General features: G+C 42.6%; 1 long non-coding RNA gene across 5 annotated transcripts in view; it reads right to left on the minus strand.

The window, feature by feature from the left end:
- The window catches only part of LOC146080783 (uncharacterized), a 64,295-nt gene extending 48,617 nt beyond the window's left edge, over positions 1–15,678 (minus strand). The window contains exons 1-3 of one of the 5 annotated variants that reach the window (XR_014474976.1): positions 15,103–15,678; positions 13,169–13,310; positions 9,958–10,143 (exon numbers count right to left, since the gene is read on the minus strand). This is a non-coding gene — a long non-coding RNA (uncharacterized LOC146080783). The remainder of the gene's footprint in view (positions 1–9,957; positions 10,144–13,168; positions 13,311–15,102) is intronic. The other 4 variants (XR_014474978.1, XR_014474977.1, XR_014474975.1 and 1 more) reach the window with 4 other exon arrangements.
- Positions 15,679–17,948: the final 2,270 nt, after the last annotated feature.

The following is a 17,948-nucleotide window of genomic DNA, read 5'->3' on the forward strand; positions in this document are numbered from 1 at the left end:
CAGAAAAGCCGAGCTGGACATAGGACTTAAACCGCAAAGGAGGCAGCTTAAAGCATAACACCATAATGCATGTTGTCATACTTTTGGTTCCATGATCAAAATAATCATACAACCCTTTGGATATTAGGAAAAACCGAGCTGGACATAGGACTGAAACCACCAAGGAGGCAGCTTAAAGCCTAACACCATAATGCATGATGTCATACTTTTGGTTCCATGATCAAAATAATCATACAACCCTTTGGATTTTAAGCAAAACCTAGCTGGACATAGGACTGAAACCGCCAGGACAATACAGCACAATGCTGCACGTTACGGCGCTGCATGATGCCATATTAATGATTTTTAGGGACACTGAAAATAGTTTGTATTGCTGGGTGTTATCCATTAGGAGCTCAATGGAAACGCAACAGGATCTGGGACCAACATCATCAGTAAGGCACAAAACTGTATAATGCCAAGTCGTAGGTGCCGTACGCCAAAGCATCAAACAGTTTGCCACCATACCAATGGAATTAGAGATGCTGATAATAGATCACACCCAAAAACAAAACTATTGGAATATTAAATAAAAGCTGATAACAGGACCCAAACTGCAAGAGGCGCAGCTTACAGTATTACACCATAATGCAATACTTTTGGTTTTATGATCAAAATAATCATACAACCCATTGGATATTAAGAAAAACTGAGCTGGACATAGGACTGAAACCACCAAGGAGGCAGCTTAAAGCATAACACCATAATATGCATGATGTCATACTTTTGGTTACATGATCAAAATAGTCATACAACCCTTTGGATATTAAGAAAAACCGAGCTGGACATAGGACAAACCACCAAGGAGGCAGCTTAAAGCATAACACCATAATATGCATGATGTCATACTTTTGGTTACATGATCAAAATAGTCATACAACCCTTCTGATATTAAGAAAAACCTAGCTGGGCATAGGACTGAAACCGCCATGACAATACAGCACAATGCTGCACCTTACCGCGCTTCATGATGCCATATTAACTGTTTTTAGGGACACTGAAAATAGTTTGTATTGCTGGGTGTTACCCATTTGCAGATCAATGGAAACGCAACAGGATCTGGGACCAACATCATCAGTAAGGCACAAAACTGTATAATGCCAAGTCGTAGGTGCCGTACGCCAAAGCATCACAGTATGCCACCATACCAACGGAATTAGAGATGCTGATAATAGATCACACCCAAAAACAAAACTATTGGAATATTAAATAAAAGCTGATAACAGGACCCAAACTGCCAGAGGCGCAGCTTACAGTATTACACCATAATGCAATACTTTTGGTTTTATGATCAAAATAATCATACAACCCTTTGGATATTAAGAAAAACCGAGCTGGACATAGGACTGAAACCACCAAGGAGGCAGCTTAAAGCATAACACCATAATGCATGATGTCATACTTTTGGTTCCATTATCAAAATAATCATACAACCCTTTGGATATTAAGAAAAACCGAGCTGGACATAGGACTGAAACCACCAAGGAGGCAGCTTAAAGCATAACACCATAATGCATGCTGTCATACTTTTGGTTCCATGATCAAAATAATCATACAACCCTTCTGATATTAAGAAAAACCTAGCTGGGCATAGGACTGAAACCGCCAGGACAATACAGCACAATGCTGCACCTTACCGCGCTTCATGATGCCATATTAACTGTTTTTAGGGACACTGAAAATAGTTTGTATTGCTGGGTGTTACCCATTAGCAGATCAATGGAAACGCAACAGGATCTGGGACCAACATCATCAGTAAGGCACAAAACTGTATAATGCCAAGTCGTAGGTGCCGTACGCCAAAGCATCACACAGTATGCCACCATAGCAACGGAATTAGAGATGCTGATAATAGATCACACCCAAAAACAAAACTATTGGAATATTAAATAAAAGCTGATAACAGGACCCAAACTGCCAGAGAGGCAACTTACAGTATTACACCATAATGCAATTCTTTTGGTTTTATGATCAAAATAATCATACAACCCTTTGGATATTAAGAAAAACCGAGCTGGACATAGGACTGAAACCACCAAGGAGGCAGCTTAAAGCATAACACCATAATGCATGATGTCATGATTTTGGTTCCATGATCAAAATAATCATACAACCCTTTGGATATTAAGAAAAACCGAGCTGGACATAGGACTGAAACCACCAAGGAGGCAGCTTAAAGCATAACACCATAATGCATGATGTCATGATTTTGGTTCCATGATCAAAATAATCATACAACCCTTTGGATATTAAGAAAAACCGAGCTGGACATAGGACTGAAACCACCAAGGAGGCAGCTTAAAGCATAACACCATAATGCATGATGTCATACTTTTGGTTACATGATCAAAATAATCATACAACCATTTGGATTTTAAGCAAAACCTAGCTGGACATAGGACTGAAACCGCCAAGGAGGCAGCTTAAAGCATAACACCATAATATGCATGTCGTCATACTTTTGGTTCCATGATCAAAATAGTCATACAACCCTTTGGATATTAAGAAAAACCGAGCTGGACATAGGACTGAAACCGCCAAGGAGGCAGCTTAAAGCATAATACCATAATGCATGTTGTCATACTTTTGGTTCCATGATCAAAATAATCATACAACCCTTTGGATTTTAAGCAAAACCTAGCTGGACATAGGACTGAAACCGCCAGGACAATACAGCACAATGCTGCACCTTACGGCGCTGCATGATGCCATATTAACGGTTTTTAGGGACACTGAAAATAGTTTGTATTGCTGGGTGTTACCCATTAGCAGATCAATGGAAACGCAACAGGATCTGGGACCAACATCATCAGTAAGGCACAAAACTGTATAATGCCAAGTCGTAGGTGCCGTACGCCAAAGCATCACACAGTATGCCACCATACCAACGGAATTAGAGATGCTGATAATAGATCCCACCCAAAAACAAAACTATTTGAATATTAAATAAAAGCTGATACCAGGACCCAAACTGCCAGAGGCGCAGCTTACAGTATTACACCATAATGCAATACTTTTGGTTCCATGATCAAAATAATCATACAACCCTTTGGATTTTAAGCAAAACCTAGCTGGACATAGGACTGAAACCGCCAAGGAGGCAGCTTAAAGCATCACACCATTATTTTGCATGATGTCATACTTTTGGTTACATGATCAAAATAGTCATACAACCCTTTGGATATTAAGAAAAACCGAGCTGGACATAGGACTGAAACCAAGGAGGCAGCTTAAAGCATAACACCATAATGCATGATGTCATACTTTTGGTTACATGATCAAAATAATCATACAACCCATTGGATATTAAGAAAAACCGAGCTGGACGTAGGACTGAAACCGCCAAGGAGGAAGCTTAAAGCATAACACCATAATATGCATGATGTCATACTTTTGGTTCCATGATCAAAATAATCATACAAAACTTCTGATATTAAGAAAAACCTAGCTGAGCATAGGACTGAAACCGACAGGACAATACAGCACAATGATGCACCTTACGGCGCTTCATGATGCCATTTTAACTGTTTTTTGGGACACTGAAAATAGTTTGTATTGCTGGGTGTTACCCATTAGCAGATCAATGGAAACGCAACAGGATCTGGGACCAACATCATCAGTAAGGCACAAAACTGTATAATGCCAAGTCGTAGGTGCCGTACGCCAAAGCATCACACAGTATGCCACCATACCAACGGAATTAGAGATGCTGATAATAGATCACACCCAAAAAACAAAACTATTTGAATATTATATAAAAGCTGATAACAGGACCCAAACTGCCAGAGGCGCAGCTTACAGTATTACACCATAATGCAATACTTTTGGTTTTATGATCAAAATGATCATACAACCCATTGGATATTAAGAAAAATCGAGCTGGACATAGGACTGAAACCGCCAAGGAGGCAGCTTAAAGCATAACACCATAATGCATGATGTCATACTTTTGGTTCCATGATCAAAATAGTCATACAACCCTTTGGATATTAAGAAAAGCCGAGCTGGACATAGGACTGAAACCACCAAGGAGGCAGCTTAAAGCATAACACCATAATGCATGTTGTCATACTTTTGGTTCCATGATCAAAATAATCATACAACCCTTTGGATATTAGGAAAAACCGAGCTGCACATAGGACTGAAACCACCAAGGAGGCAGCTTAAAGCCTAACACCATAATGCATGATGTCATACTTTTGGTTCCATGATCAAAATAATCATACAACCCTTTGGATTTTAAGCAAAACCTAGCTGGACATAGGACTGAAACCGCCAGGACAATACAGCACAATGCTGCACGTTACGGCGCTGCATGATGCCATATTAATGATTTTTAGGGACACTGAAAATAGTTTGTATTGCTGGGTGTTATCCATTAGGAGCTCAATGGAAACGCAACAGGATCTGGGACCAACATCATCAGTAAGGCACAAAACTGTATAATGCCAAGTCGTAGGTGCCGTACGCCAAAGCATCAAACAGTTTGCCACCATACCAATGGAATTAGAGATGCTGATAATAGATCACACCCAAAAACAAAACTATTGGAATATTAAATAAAAGCTGATAACAGGACCCAAACTGCAAGAGGCGCAGCTTACAGTATTACACCATAATGCAATACTTTTGGTTTTATGATCAAAATAATCATACAACCCTTTGGATATTAAGAAAAACCGAGCTGGACATAGGACTGAAACCACCAAGGAGGCAGCTTAAAGCATAACACCATAATGCATGATGTCATACTTTTGGTTCCATTATCAAAATAATCATACAACCCTTTGGATATTAAGAAAAACCGAGCTGGACATAGGACTGAAACCACCAAGGAGGCAGCTTAAAGCATAACACCATAATGCATGCTGTCATACTTTTGGTTACATGATCAAAATAATCATACAACCATTTGGATTTTAAGCAAAACCTAGCTGGACATAGGACTGAAACCGCCAAGGAGGCAGCTTAAAGCATAACACCATAATATGCATGATGTCATACTTTTGGTTACATGATCAAAATAGTCATACAACCCATTGGATATTAAGAAAAACCGAGCTGGACATAGGACTGAAACCACCAAGGAGGCAGCTTAAAGCATAACACCATAATGCATGCTGTCATACTTTTGGTTCCATGATCAAAATAATCATACAACCATTTGGATTTTAAGCAAAACCTAGCTGGACATAGGACTGAAACCGCCAAGGAGGCAGCTTAAAGCATAACACCATAATATGCATGATGTCATACTTTTGGTTACATGATCAAAATAGTCATACAACCCATTGGATATTAAGAAAAACCGAGCTGGACATAGGACTGAAACCGCCAAGGAGGCAGCTTAAAGCATAATACCATAATATGCATGATGTCATACTTTTGGTTCCATGATCAAAATAATCATACAACCCTTTGGATTTTAAGCAAAACCTAGCTGGACATAGGACTGAAACCGCCAGGACAATACAGCACAAAGCTGCACCTTACGGCGCTGCATGATGCCATATTAACGGTTTTTAGGGACACTGAAAATAGTTTGTATTGCTGGGTGTTACCCATTAGCAGATCAATGGAAACGCAACAGGATCTGGGACCAACATCATCAGTAAGGCACAAAACTGTATAATGCCAAGTCGTAGGTGCCGTACGCCAAAGCACCACACAGTATGCCACCATACCAACGGAATTAGAGATGCTGATAATAGATCCCACCCAAAAACAAAACTATTTGAATATTAAATAAAAGCTGATAACAGGACCCAAACTGCCAGAGGCGCAGCTTACAGTATTACACCATAATGCAATACTTTTGGTTCCATGATCAAAATAATCATACAACCCTTTGGATTTTAAGCAAAACCTAGCTGGACATAGGACTGAAACCGCCAAGGAGGCAGCTTAAAGCATAACACCATAATATGCATGATGTCATACTTTTGGTTACATGATCAAAATAGTCATACAACCCTTTGGATATTAAGAAAAACCGAGCTGGACATAGGACTGAAACCAAGGAGGCAGCTTAAAGCATAACACCATAATGCATGATGTCATACTTTTGGTTACATGATCAAAATAGTCATACAACCCATTGGATATTAAGAAAAACCGAGCTGGACGTAGGACTGAAACCGCCAAGGAGGAAGCTTAAAGCATAACACCATAATATGCATGATGTCATACTTTTGGTTCCATGATCAAAATAATCATACAAAACTTCTGATATTAAGAAAAACCTAGCTGAGCATAGGACTGAAACCGACAGGACAATACAGCACAATGATGCACCTTACGGCGCTTCATGATGCCATTTTAACTGTTTTTTGGGACACTGAAAATAGTTTGTATTGCTGGGTGTTACCCATTAGCAGATCAATGGAAACGCAACAGGATCTGGGACCAACATCATCAGTAAGGCACAAAACTGTATAATGCCAAGTCGTAGGTGCCGTACGCCAAAGCATCACACAGTATGCCACCATACCAACGGAATTAGAGATGCTGATAATAGATCACACCCAAAAAACAAAACTATTTGAATATTATATAAAAGCTGATAACAGGACCCAAACTGCCAGAGGCGCAGCTTACAGTATTACACCATAATGCAATACTTTTGGTTTTATGATCAAAATAATCATACAACCCATTGGATATTAAGAAAAATCGAGCTGGACATAGGACTGAAACCGCCAAGGAGGCAGCTTAAAGCATAACACCATAATGCATCATGTCATACTTTTGGTTCCATGATCAAAATAGTCATACAACCCTTTGGATATTCAGAAAAGCCGAGCTGGACATAGGACTTAAACCGCAAAGGAGGCAGCTTAAAGCATAACACCATAATGCATGTTGTCATACTTTTGGTTCCATGATCAAAATAATCATACAACCCTTTGGATATTAGGAAAAACCGAGCTGGACATAGGACTGAAACCACCAAGGAGGCAGCTTAAAGCCTAACACCATAATGCATGATGTCATACTTTTGGTTCCATGATCAAAATAATCATACAACCCTTTGGATTTTAAGCAAAACCTAGCTGGACATAGGACTGAAACCGCCAGGACAATACAGCACAATGCTGCACGTTACGGCGCTGCATGATGCCATATTAATGATTTTTAGGGACACTGAAAATAGTTTGTATTGCTGGGTGTTATCCATTAGGAGCTCAATGGAAACGCAACAGGATCTGGGACCAACATCATCAGTAAGGCACAAAACTGTATAATGCCAAGTCGTAGGTGCCGTACGCCAAAGCATCAAACAGTTTGCCACCATACCAATGGAATTAGAGATGCTGATAATAGATCACACCCAAAAACAAAACTATTGGAATATTAAATAAAAGCTGATAACAGGACCCAAACTGCAAGAGGCGCAGCTTACAGTATTACACCATAATGCAATTCTTTTGGTTTTATGATCAAAATAGTCATACAACCCTTTGGATATTAAGAAAAACCGAGCTGGACATAGGACTGAAACCACCAAGGAGGCAGCTTAAAGCATAACACCATAATGCATGATGTCATACTTTTGGTTACATGATCAAAATAATCATACAACCCTTTGGATATTAAGCAAAACCTAGCTGGACATAGGACTGAAACCGCCAAGGAGGCAGCTTAAAGCATAACACCATAATATGCATGATGTCATACTTTTGGTTACATGATCAAAATAATCATACAACCCTTTGGATATTAAGAAAAACCGAGCTGGACATAGGACTGAAACCACCAAGGAGGCAGCTTAAAGCCTAACACCATAATGCATGTTGTCATACTTTTGGTTCCATGATCAAAATAATCATACAACCCTTTGGATTTTAAGCAAAACCTAGATGGACATAGAACTGAAACCGCCAGGACAATACAGCACAATGCTGCACCTTACGGCGCTGCATGATGCCATATTAACGGTTTTTAGGGACACTGAAAATAGTTTGTATTGCTGGGTGTTACCCATTAGCAGATCAATGGAAACGCAACAGGATCTGGGACCAACATCATCAGTAAGGCACAAAACTGTATAATGCCAAGTCGTAGGTGCCGTACGCCAAAGCATCACACAGTATGCCACCATACCAACGGAATTAGAGATGCTGATAATAGATCCCACCCAAAAACAAAACTATTTGAATATTAAATAAAAGCTGATAACAGGACCCAAACTGCCAGAGGCGCAGCTTACAGTATTACACCATAATGCAATACTTTTGGTTTTATGATCAAAATAGTCATACAACCCTTTGGATATTAAGCAAAACCTAGCTGGACATAGGACTGAAACCACCAAGGAGGCAGCTTAAAGCATAACACCATAATATGCATGATGTCATACTTTTGGTTACATGATCAAAATAATCATACAACCCTTTGGATATTAAGAAAAACCGAGCTGGACATAGGACTGAAACCACCAAGGAGGCAGCTTAAAGCATAACACCATAATATGCATGATGTCATACTTTTGGTTCCATGATCAAAATAATCATACAAAACTTCTGATATTAAGAAAAACCTAGCTGAGCATAGGACTGAAACCGACAGGACAATACAGCACAATGATGCACCTTACGGCGCTTCATGATGCCATTTTAACTGTTTTTTGGGACACTGAAAATAGTTTGTATTGCTGGGTGTTACCCATTAGCAGATCAATGGAAACGCAACAGGATCTGGGACCAACATCATCAGTAAGGCACAAAACTGTATAATGCCAAGTCGTAGGTGCCGTACGCCAAAGCATCACACAGTATGCCACCATACCAACGGAATTAGAGATGCTGATAATAGATCACACCCAAAAAACAAAACTATTTGAATATTAAATAAAAGCTGATAACAGGACCCAAACTGCCAGAGGCGCAGCTTACAGTATTACACCATAATGCAATACTTTTGGTTTTATGATCAAAATGATCATACAACCCATTGGATATTAAGAAAAACCTAGCTGGACATAGGACTGAAACCACCAAGGAGGCAGCTTAAAGCCTAACACCATAATACATGATGTCATACTTTTGGTTCCATGATCAAAATAATCATACAACCCTTTGGATTTTAAGCAAAACCTAGCTGGACATAGGACTGAAACCGCCAGGACAATACAGCACAATGCTGCACGTTATGGCGCTGCATGATGCCATATTAACGATTTTTAGGGACACTGAAAATAGTTTGTATTGCTGGGTGTTACCCATTAGCAGATCAATGGAAACGCAACAGGATCTGGGACCAACATCATCAGTAAGGCACAAAACTGTATAATGCCAAGTCGTAGGTGCCGTACGCCAAAGCATCAAACAGTATGCCACCATACCAACGGAATTAGAGATGCTGATAATAGATCACACCCAAAAACAAAACTATTTGAATATTAAATAAAAGCTGATAACAGGATCCAAACTGCCAGAGGCGCAGCTTACAGTATTACACCATAATGCAATACTTTTGGTTTTATGATCAAAATAATCATACAACCCTTTGGATATTAAGAAAAACCGAGCTGGACAAAGGACTGAAACCACTAAGGAGGCAGCTTAAAGCATAACACCATAATGCATGATGTCATTATTTTGGTTCCATGATCAAAATAATCATACAACCCTTTGGTTATTAAGAAAACCTAGCTGGACAAAGGACTGAAACCACCAAGGAGGCAGCTTAAAGCATAACACCATAATGCATGATGTCATAATTTTGGTTCCATGATAAAAAAAATCATACAACCGTTTGGATATTAAGAAAAACCGAGCTGGACATAGGACTGAAAATGCTTTTATGGCAGCTTCCTGCACAATGCCATACCTTTAAAAAGTAAACATTAAATGAAAGCAACCTGGAAATGGGATGATTACAATATGAATGGAAGGTAGTTATGTGAAATATATTTACCTGTGCATTGAAATCCATTAATTTCATGTCCAACATCTTCTAAGACTCAATAGTCTGTATCCTGCTGTCCGCCTCTTATGCTCTCTGTTCAAAGACATTGGCTTCTCTTGCAACATTGTTAAGGATAGATGCAAACCATTTTCTTTCAATTACTCAATGACCTCAATATTCAATTGAGTAGCTGCCCTATTGAGAAGAGGAAACAATTCATATAAGCAACGTTTGGAAAAAATTTAAACCAACCAATTTTGAATGCAAAACACCCTACAGGAAGTGAACATACCACATTATAGAAGGTACCATAAAGAAATGAATGTTCCGAAAACCTTAACCTTTTTTCCATACCTGATAATGTATCTATCTATACACAGTGTGACTGGCCCATAGGGGTACAGGGAAAACCCCCAGTTGAAAACCCTGCATTATAGCTCACCTCTTCCTGAGAACCAAGTTACAGAATGTACATCACAATTGTATATCATTTGTTACATTATACTGCACAGACCTATAGTGTATTTACTGCTCTGCATTGAAGCTCTTAGAAGGCTGCTAGGTCTGTCCAGCTTCCTACAGGAATCCAGCTCTGCACACCGCAGCCTAGACTGTCAGTCCTAGATGGAGGAAGCACATGCCAATAGGACTGCCTGTACTGTAGGTAACTAGGAGATAGGACTTCCAATCACTGCCAGGCTCAGTGAAGCCAGTGCAGTCTCATGTAATGCATCTGGCTCCATTAAGGCTGAACAAGGCGGCAGATTATACTTGGGGGGTTGGCGGGGGGATTTTGGGGCTACAGTCCCATTGGTAAAAACCTGCCTCTGAACGGAACATATCTACACAGGAGAAACCTACAGTGTTGAAGCCTATGTGGTAAAAGATGTTCCCTGGGAGTCCAACAGAAATTATTTTCTAAATATGGAAATAATTCTACATTGCTGGCCTGTTGATATTTAAAGACTGGCATCATCCTGTGACAGTAACGGAGGAGGAAAATTAACACACATAAGCAGTGATGTGGATGGCATGAACAATTAGCTTATTGGACTAATGTACCATCATCCCTCAAGGGTCATGTGGCTTTAATAAAATCCGTTATATTTCCCAAGTTATCTTACTTGATTCAGATGCTTCCCATGAGGATTTAAAAAAAAAAGATATTCTAAACTGCAATAGGGCATTCTCAAAATTTCTATTGACAGGGTAAAGAGCTAGAATTTTGTTAAATAAATTACAATTGAAACAAAAGGAGGGAGGGCCTAGTGATACCAAATAGAGATATTCTCTTTGGCGGTCTTAAATCTATATCAGATTGGTGACTATGGATATCTATATAAACAAATTTAGAGTTAGAGGAAACTTTTACTGACTCCGTACTCATTGAGAGCTTTACTACACACTCCAAAATATCTACTACCGGTTTATATGAAATCTAATATGCTATACCTATCTATCATGGCTAAGGATCCATAAACATCTTCATAACTAGATCCAAGTATATATCTATATATGTGGAAACCCCCTCTTCAGACCCGCATTAGAGAATGCAATGTTTAAAGAATTAGAGAGGAATTATGGACATTAAATAGTGTTCATTCTAGCACCCGCTATCTTTGAAAACCCATGCAGTTTCTCTTCCCTGCCTGGGGTGTCACTGCTTTAGTAACTTCTAACACAGTGTAGTCGATTTATAAGCACTGATATGCAAACCAGACAGCGACACCCCAGGAAGTGAACAGGAACTGCATGGGTTTTCAAATATAGCATGTGCTAGAATGAACACTACATTAAAGAAGTTTATGAAACACGAGGAACAATCCTCACTTTTCACTCAGATAGTAAAGTATAATCTAGGCACAATTTCATATGTAAGTAAAGCAAGACATTGGTTCCCCATATGTATTTAAATGAAGGCACTATTTTCAGACATCTCTTATCTCTTTAATTTCTCACACTAATGAAAGTAAAAAAAGTAAAAAATTCATGTCTTGAAAATGATGGGGAGTACCCCATATAAAACAAGATTTGTGTATTGGGATCTCTTTCCTCTCAATACTCAAAAATGATGGGCTACACTGCACTTCTTGGTTAAAAGATTTTCAGAGACAGATAGAGACAGCTGTTTGGCCGGGGCACTCAGACTTGTTAAAGCCAGATATTGAAGTGAGCTTATGGGGGAGGGGGGATCTTAGAATGCACACCCGATTTACATGAGGTGCTATCATGCTGGGACTTGTAGTTCTGCAAAGAAAGACATGTGGTGCAGATGCACACTCCATATTATTAAATCAATAATAGAGGCTCTTGGTATATTAATTGGCCAAGAAATATTTGCCCACCAACCAGCTTCACGGTGGCCTCATTTCTGGTGGGTCCCTAATACTAAGAATCTGGGGCGCGGAACCCCAAAAAGGCCAGCATAAGCCAGTCACCCCAGGGCAGCACACAAGTGAAAAACTAAGCTATAAATGTGTGTTAATAAGAAAGAAGCAGGAGCTAGAGGTTAAAAAGTGTAGTGCTAGGAAGTATAATATTAGTGAAAATAAATAGTGCTAAATAAATGTTAGGGTGTGCCACCCCGAAAGCAACTCGGTTACACCAACCCAAGGAGAGCCGCGCCCCAAATCCATCTCCAAGACTAGCAATTAGTGTAAACTGAGGGCACAATGATGGTAAGACCTAAAAATTTACACTAATTGCTAGTCTTGGAGATGGATTTGGGGCGCGGCTCCCCTTGGGTTGGTGTAACCGAGTAGGCTTTCGGGGTGGCACACCCTAACATTTATTTAGCACTATTTATTTTCACTAATATTATACTTCCTAGCACTACACTTTTTAACCTCTAGCTCCTGCTTCTTTCTTATTAACACACATTTATAACTTAGTTTTTCACTTGTGTGCTGCCCTGGGGTGACTGGCTTATGCTGGCCTTTTTGGGGTTCCGCGCCCCAGATTCTTAGTATTAGGGACCCACCAGAAATGAGGCCACCGTGAAGCTGGTTGGTGGGCAAATATTTCTTGGCCAATTAATATACCAAGAGCCTCTATTATTGATTTAATAATATGGAGTGTGCATCTGCACCACATGTCTTTCTTTGCAGATATTGAAGTGAAAAAAAGTGCTTTTAATAAAGACTCAATGTTTCGGGGCCCGCGTCCCCTTCATCAGGATAAAGACTCTGCATCAGTGAACAAGTATATAAGCATAATTTACCCCCCTATGTGCTGCCCCTCTCGTTTGCCTTCCTTGCCTGGCATGGCGGAGCAGTCCCAATGCCCAGTCAGGAGCATCAGCTTCCAGAGATGGTCGTCATCCTCCGCCTGCCGGTTCCCATGGCAATGCTTGGGTATACATTCTGCAAGTAAAAAGTACATAAAATAATCATTAATCTGTGTGACTGATAGTAATAAGTGTATTTTTAAGTGTAGGCAGTCTGTATGAGTGATGTAGTTATACGGGCTGCTACCTTAGAGATTGCAGCCATTGACGGTGGCACAATTCTGCTCGTGTAACATTAATTTCTAAAACATCATATGCAGTGCTAAAATGTGTTAATATATAATAAATGGATCAAACATTCTGTTAAAAAGCTGCTGCAAGCAGACACCCCTGTCGAGCCATGCCGTTTATGATCTCCAGGCTGCTACCTCGTTTTGCCAATTGTGAATTATCGCCGACATACTATGTCGACAACACCAAAATAAAAGCAATAATTACGCTTAAACTATAAATAATTTGTTTTACTGCCTTGTGCCTCCTGCGGGACTATGTTGAACCAGACCTTAGTCCTCTAAAGGGATACCAGAGCTAATGTTGGTCTGAACACCCCCTGGTTTTTAAATGAAGATTTAAGGAAACTATCTGTGTCGGCTCCCATTAATAAGATCTATACAAACCCAGGGTAAGCAGGTACTGCTAATGTTTCACTAGTGGTGTCTTATATTGGTCCCTAGATGAAATTTATTAGACCAAGGTGTTTATTTGGGCCCCTTGGGCTCATTGTGCCCAATTTATAAATCCACTTTGTCTCCAACAGTAATAGCTTTTTACACCGATCTCCCCATCATTCACACACACATATACAATATATATATATATATATATATAATATATTTATATATACACACACACACACACATATATATATATATATATATATATATATATATATGCACAGTTAAACACCTACTCAGTCACACATACAGAAGTCACCCCTGCACTGAAGTTCATACCGTATATTTCCCTTCCCTGAGTCACACTCACCATGTTGGGTTACTCAGGGTGCTATCATATAGTGAGGTGTACTACCTCTAGGGATTGCCAGGTATATGGCCGATGTTGAATAATTTTGCCATCGATGGGGGAGAACCAATTGGTTTCCCTTCATCGATGGCACAGCAAAACCGATGTTTTACTTTTATTTTTCTCAAAAATCCCCCCCCGCACCCATGAAGCTCAGTCCCCGTGTTTTAATTGGCCCACAGGCCAGTCAGTGAACCAAAACGGATGACCATCGATTAGTAAAGATATCGATGGTCATCCATACCATATTTCAACACCATCTATGGCAACAATGGCCAGCCCTATGAGTCTCCAATACTGTGGGCCGGCTAGCAGCGCACTGACTGTACACCAGTGCTGTGTAGCCCCGCACCCATTTCGGATAGTACATATGGATACAAATGCTGGGCTGATGTAACTTTACCACTGTGCTTCTCTTACTGTGCTCCTCTTAACCTGACTTTGGCTGGCGCATCACAGGTCAATTAAGAAACGAAGTAAACTACAGCTCCAAATCCTCGCACGGACCAAGGGCTGTTGGGTATCGTAGTTTATCAAAAGTTTATTCAATGCAGTGCGCCCGGCTGCAGCAGCTGTGTTATGTTAGGCTTGCAGTAATAACTGCATAAATCAGGGCAGCATACACTAGCTCAAATAACTAAATTCTGAAACTTAATATACACAGCTGAAAAGGAGACATACACCACCACAAGCAGCATAATGCGGGCCCAGTGCGAGCACTAGGGATATACCAGGAGAGAACAGGAAACACGCGGATAGACCATAAATCACGGAGTGAATGTGACATGCAGCGGAATCACAGTGACAGGAGCCACCTTCCCCAACCAAGCCTGAGCCCATCTCACCCGACACCATCCACCGCTTACGGCTCAGTCGCCTCCGCCGCCAGCTCTGGCTAGGGGCCGGTGTGATATCCACGGCTCCCCTCCGTAAGTCTTCCGATGAAACTATCGTTGTCTTGGAAAAAGATCTGCTTAACCGTCCCGGTAGTCCCCGACATCTTCCTCTTTCTTCCGCAGCGGCGCTGACACTTCCCTCCTCCAGACAAAATTGAAATGAAGAAGCCGGGCACCGCAAGCAGCGTGATTATATCCTCATACTGTACATCACGTGATCAACCTCTGACGATCTTATCAGGGGGAGGAGTCTGAAGATCAGTACTGCAGGCACCTTTGCTGGCTGGAGGTTCGGGGGTGCCGCGCAAACAAATCACCAGTGGCTTCCGGAAATTGGGGGCGTGGCTTCACGGCGTGTGGCAGGCCCCCCAGCGCCTGAGAGCGGAACGCACTACATTTCCTAGAATCCCCCGCAGCCCATCCTGACGCTTGTTCCTGTTGCCAGGGTAACAGAGGTAAGATGGCGGCATGCGGCTGACACTGTGAAGGGAGATAGCGGGGTAGCGGCTAGATTCCCGTCGAGGAAAGGGTCCTTGATGACGTCGTCCCTCATGTGACCCGCTGCCCTCAGATGACGTCACACCCATGTGACTAAGAAGGTTTGAACTGGGTAGTGTCTAGATCCCATGCAGTTTTGGTAATTTTCCCATCATGCCCTGGGTCCACGTATACCTGGAGGGGGAATATAAATCTGTGGCGAGCGAAGCGAGCCACCGTGCCCGAAGCGTGCGAGCGTAGCGAGCCCGCGAGGGTACAATGGTGCAAAAAGAAAACAAAATAACCGACACCTACATAAATTACACATAAATTAAAAAACGTTGTGAGGGCATCTAACAACTTCCGCCCTCACTGAACGTCACATCCTGTAACCTATACTGCATGGGAACTAGACTCTACCGTTTGAACTGAACTGAAGCGCCCGGCGGCAGGAGCGCGGGGATTGTTGTGTGCACTGCAGGTACACATTTTACGGGGCGTATGCTGCTCACCCCGTGTCTGTCCCTTGTCGGCTCACACACACATCCCCCCGTCGGCTCACCCCGTGTCTGTGTTGTTGTGGTACCCCCCCCCCCCCCCCCTGTCGGCTCAAGTTCAACCAGTGTCTGTCCGCCCCCCCCCCCCCCCCGTCCGTCCGTCGGTCCGTCCGTCGGCTCACCCCGTGCTCTCATCTCGCCTATCCCCTCTCACCTAAATCCTTTCTGATTCGCTTCTCTCCCCCTCTTTTTTCTCACCCTTATTTGTCCTATTTTCTGTTCCTTCCCCTTTTCTCCTTATTTTTTTTTTCTGTCCCTGCTCTGTTTCACCCTGTCTGTCGCCTCATCTCTCCCCTGCTGTCTTTTTCCTTGATTCCAGGGTTTGCATCTGCCACCTCTTGCGGGAGACCAGAGCCACAGACCACTGGGACCCACATGCCATCTCCCATGGGAGCTTGAGCCACGCACCGCCTAGACCCACCTGCCACCTCCCATGGGAGTAGCTGCGCACTGCTGGGACCGGTCTGCTACCTCTCGCCGGAAGCCGGAGCTGCACGCTGCTGGGAGGTTGAACAGGACAGAGGACGAGGAGGACAAGCAGAGCCGCTAAGTATGTGTGTGTGTGTGTGTGTATGTATGTATGTATGTATGTATATATATATATCACCTACTTCTTCTGACTGCCCCCTCACTCCCCCACTCTTTCTTCTCGCTCTCTCTGTTACTCACTGTGCCCTATCACCCTCTCTTAAGACCCCCTCACACTATGCAATTTGGGCACAATTTCACCCAATTCGGATGAATCGGGCCAAATCGCATTTTTAGACATCCCCTCCGATCTGAAGCGCGGTCCCGTGCTTATCGGAGTCGGGCAGGGTCAGCGGGGGACATTGCAAGGGCAGTTAGAGAGGTGGGCAGTAGCAGTGAGCGGTGAGGCCGGAGAGCTGGGCAGAGTCAGTGGCGGTAGATGCTGGGGAGCTGCAGGGGGAGGGGGGGGCGGGAATGGTAAGCTGTCAAATAGGCAGCGGGCGCTGGAATGTTGGGCAGGGGACACAGGCAGTGCGCGGGGGGGCGCCAGTGTACCGGCGAGGGAGCTGGGCAGGAGGCTCGGGGACTAGTCTCTGTAAGGAAAAAATATATAAAAAATTACAAATGAATGGGCAGCCAGTGATTGGCTCTCAGCCAATCACTGGCTGCCCATTCATTTGTATTGTTTTTTTTTTTCCTTGCAGAGCGAGTCTCCGATCCTCCTGCCCAGCTCCCTCGTCGAGTCACCGGCGTCCCCACGCATGCTGCCTCTGTCCCCTGGCCAGCTCTCCAGCCCCCGCGTCCGCTGCCCATTTGTCAAGTTACCATCCCCCCCCCCCCCCGCTCAAGCTCCCTAGCGTCCCTCGCTGCTGATTCTGCACCGCTCTCCGACTGCAGCTCCCCGGGAGTTGCATATGATAGATTGCATGGCGATTTATCATATGCGGAACTCGGCAGACTCCCGGGAGGGGTAACACATGAAGTGCCTAATCATGTGTGACCCCTCCCGGGAGTCTGCCGGGGAAATCAGGTCCTAGGACAAGTCGGGCTAATGTATGGGGGCCCTTAATAGTGAGCCACTCCATCTCTTTCCTCTTTTTCGCTCTCCTCACTCTTTTTCTATAGTCAGCTCACTCTCTACCCTTCTAGCGCTGTCTCCTCACTCCCTCTAGCTCTGTAAGCTCACCCTCTCTCTCCTCACCCCCTCTTGCCTCATCCCCCTCTTGACCTGTCACCTTCCCCCTCTCATTTCACTTCTCCACCCCACCCCATCTTTACTCTTTTTCGCTCTGC

The sequence above is a fragment of the Crinia signifera genome, chromosome 5 (assembly GCF_055691185.1).
Source record: "Crinia signifera chromosome 5, ASM5569118v1, whole genome shotgun sequence".
Lineage (NCBI taxonomy): Eukaryota > Metazoa > Chordata > Amphibia > Anura > Myobatrachidae > Crinia > Crinia signifera.